Raw genomic sequence first — 4376 nt, forward strand, 5'->3', positions numbered from 1 at the left:
CGATCATACTGATCAAACTTTTTTATGATTGTACGCATATGCGACTTCAAAGTCGAGTCTAATTAGGGACACTGACCACCTGTTATCCGACTATCTGAGTGTCTTTCTTTTGTCAGTCATCTGAATAACATGTTATTCAGGCCGTAGTTCGAACATGGTATAAACGCGTTACACACTCACTCATAGATCCCAAGCCCCTGGGTCTGGTTCTGCTGCGATTTCCTACCGGATTCCGTCTTCGCAGCGTCCCAGATATTGCAGACAAGTTAATGCAACATCTGCGCGGTTTGCACAGTTCCAGCTTTGAGCATCTCTGCTAAAATGCGATGTACCCCAGGATCTCATGCTTCGGAAAGCAGCTTGAAGGTTATCCACTGCAGGAGTTAACGTGGGTAATGTGTCGCACTTGAAGCGCTTGAACACCGTGGCTCATGCCGAGATGTTGATGATTGGTAAGAAGTCGAAGTTCAATCAAAGTTTGCCTATATTCCGGGGATTAAACCACCCGACTTGGACATTAATTTACAATGTTCTGAAAACTCATATGTGAATATGTACATTATGTGGAAGATATTGATTTGAAAAATGTATTGGAGGTAACCACTTTCCCTTCGATGGGACTCGAACCCACGACCCTCAGAAAGTCCACCAATCACGTAAGGTAAAATTTGGCTATTTCATCTCCCCTCCCCCCCTATCTTACACTATTTGTATGAATCCTCTAAAAATTATATGTATCGTCACACATCTCGCAACCCCTCCCAGCTAAACGTTGCGTAATTTATGAATGCTTCTTTTGATTAAATGAAATTATGTATCATTTAGATGAAATTGTGTTTTCGTACTATGTTTAGGTGTACAACAAGTCCTAATACAATTTCATTATTTCGCTTCAGTGCTTTGTTCGCCAAGTCCTTTCTAACACCGAATTACTTCAACTTATCCTAAAAACTTGTGATAATTTCAAATTCTGTCCCTTTTTTCTTAATTGTGGATCTTTACGCTTTGGAAGAAGTCTTATTTCGGCCAGAGATACGGGTTTGACATCATAACTTGAAGATTCATATGCGTACTCTTGTCCCACCAGTTCCTACGTACTTTTACCCCACAGTCCCAAAAAATATTCAAGTAATGGTTTTGACTTCTACACACAAAAAACAAATATTGTTTCAATAAAAACTTTGCACTTTTATTTTGAAAAGTGCTCAATTTTCTCAAAAGTAAAAGTTAAACTAATTCTTATGAAAGTATTATTTTCATTTGAAAGTTCTTTTTCTCTTGTTCTCAATATGAAATTAAAAGTTCTTCCACTTAGCCCAAAAATTGTAGAACTGTCAAATCGAACGATGTACACCGACGAATCAAAACAGCAAAACGGAGAAAATAAAACAAATCGTTTTATCAGGGGCACTATGGTATTTCATGCATTGAAGTGGTGAAAAAACAAAAATTACATACTTTTTTCACTTATCTTCTGCGATTTGCTTAACTTTTTATATTTCTTACTTTAAAATTGAAGGCCGCACGCAATATAGCGGAACGGCAACGGAAACGGCAGATTTTAAAGTTAGCCCATATATTTTCTGTCAAATTTTTCGTGTCCGTCACCGTTCCGCCAAATCGCGTTTAGGGCTTAACACATATAGAATACTGTAAATAAGCAACACATATTTCATTTCACATGCACTCATGGATGTTTTTCATGTTAATAATATAAATTTTTGACCATTATTTTATTAAGTCTAACTCAAAGTGGCTCCACGAAAACTTTTGCTCTCACCCCTCTCTCTTCCTCCTAGTGTCACAATAATAACAAAGCAGTTTGTTTTTTGATCTGGTGGTGCATCTTAAATTAAGTGCGCTTAAATCACAGAATCAGTGCTGGAATTTAATATTAATTGAAGTTAATTCAGTTTCCGGATAATCGCATCATGATGCCTCGTATGCGACAACAGGAGAAAATTCATTCAGTTGCAGAAATCCCAAGCAACGCTCATATTTTTCTCCAAGTCCTATTGTTGCGGTCTTGTTTTCAGAGCAGTTCGGTGTCGGAATTCGGAGAAAATTACCGAGAAACCGGGAGGTAAGTCACATTTATTATTCAAGAATATATTTAAACAGGTGTATACTTATTCGAGTCATCAAAAGCAGTGCCCGAGAATTCAATGGTGAGAACGAAGTTAGGCGCGGCTTTTGCTGGTCGAAGACTGAGCGTAATTTTCACTTATGTAAGTTTTCTTACAGATAAATAGCACACATATTTCAACATCAGTAACCGGAGGAAACGGCCATATCAGCATGCTAAGATACGCGGTCCGACAAGTGGCCCGGAAGAGGCCACCTTTACAATATTATTTCGAGAGTTACGTTAAGCTCCAAACAATGAAATAAAACTAAAAAAAAATAAGCCGATTAGTATTCTATTAAATTTAAAAAGAAAATATGGAAAACGGTAATAGTTTGGGAGGTTCTTTTTGGGGCAAAATAAAATATCATTTCCTGAATGAAAAAATCCCACTCTTTTTACCCCAGTGTGACCATTTGGATTTGACAGTTGTAAAATTTTATTTTGAAAGTTCACACTTTTTAATTTTAGAGTGGCATGTCACTTTTGAAACATCGTTGGCGCAAAAGTTAGTGCACTTTTATTTTAAACATACGCAACTCTCTACGAAAAAGAACCAACGCAACTTTTTATTTTAACCAATGGATTTTTTAATTTCATTAATGATTTTTCTTTCTGTGTAGGAAAACCAACCGGATTGGTGTTCTGTACCAGGCTATAGACATCCCTATCTAACTCCCTTAGCCTAAAAATATTGCGAGAAGATTGAAAAATTCGAACCGGGGTCCGACGGTCGACTGTCGGAAAGCTGTTCCGCAAACGTCAAATCACTTGTTGCACGGTAAAAATTTTTGGTTTATTTTTTCGGTGTGAATGTTGATTATTAAAATCAACGGGAATATGCAACTTTAAACGAGTGTTACATGCCGCTATATTTTTTAAACAAGTTTTATGATAGTTTGAAGGCATTTTGTCATATATTTATGTGATTTAGAAACATTTTAGATTTCTCGAATATTCTTAATATCAAGAAATATCAACACTTTTCGTACAGTGCATGCCATTTTGAAGTTTCCGACACTCAGTCTGCTTCTTCTTCTTCTTTGCTCCGCAAAATTAGAATTTTTCTCTTTTCTCGCAATAGCCACCATGTCCCGGGCACAGTGTGCAGATAGACCGCTGTCAGTTGCATGAGATGTCAACAATCGTCAACAACACCAATGATTGTAGCTTGATAATTAAAAATATCCAAAACAATAAAGGAGCAGGGTTTATTTTTAAATTCTGCTCAAGCTTTTCACGGTGAAATAAAAGACAAATTGTTGATCTCCATGTAAGTAAAATCAAAATTGATCATGTAGAATAAGTTTTGAATAAATTAAACTCATTAGTCATATTTAATGAAATTCCCGATTAAAGTTGCATATTGAAGAAAGCTGAATTTGGATGTTTTATGATGTTAGGCTTTTTTAGATTTGACGTACGTTGCTCGGCGTTGGTGTTGGTGTTGGCTACGCTAAACATGGGCTCTTAGCATAGGCCTGTTCTGTACCATAAAGTACTCTACACTGATAGGGGAAACTGGGGTAATATGCACCCCCGGGGCAAAACGACCCTTTGGCATTTTTGAGTACATTTTCGGCAGTTTTTCGAGAGTATTTACTACAGCGCATGTAGTTCGGATCTCGAACTACCAGTCTAGTAGTAAAGATTTTTGGAAATACCTCTGGAACACCGCTAAAAATACCAAAAGGTCGTTTTGCCCCGGGGGTGCATATTACCCCAGTTTACCCTAATAATTGTGCAGTAAAATCGTCAACACATACATGTTTGTTATTACTATGTATCAAATTAGTTGATTTAACCATGATGCTTATCAAAACAGCCACAATATAGTTGTCATAACTATTTGTTGTTTGTTATTTGACAATTGTGCATAGTTAATTCAACTGTGCAGCGTATTTACGAAAAAACTTCTCCCCTCACTGCCATATTGGAAATTTCGCCGTAAAAACAAGTTCAAACTGAGTTGATCCGGGGATTTTATTAGTGATTATCTGATCCCGAATATAATCTATCTGCTCTCGAAGGAGTAAATGAAATAAGAAAATGATCTATATTGGTAAGTTCTCAAAATAAACGCCAGAGGAATGAAATTATCATTGTTGCCCCGGTTTTTTGCAGGAAACTTTGTGATGATGTTGCGGCAGTTCGCAACGTTAACGAAGAGTATAGGTTCCCCCAAACACACGCGGTGCGACAGTCGCGACGCGATTCTATCGCTTGGCGACAACGATTCTGTCGTCGTTGG

Source organism: Armigeres subalbatus, chromosome 3, assembly GCF_024139115.2.
Source record: "Armigeres subalbatus isolate Guangzhou_Male chromosome 3, GZ_Asu_2, whole genome shotgun sequence".
Lineage (NCBI taxonomy): Eukaryota > Metazoa > Arthropoda > Insecta > Diptera > Culicidae > Armigeres > Armigeres subalbatus.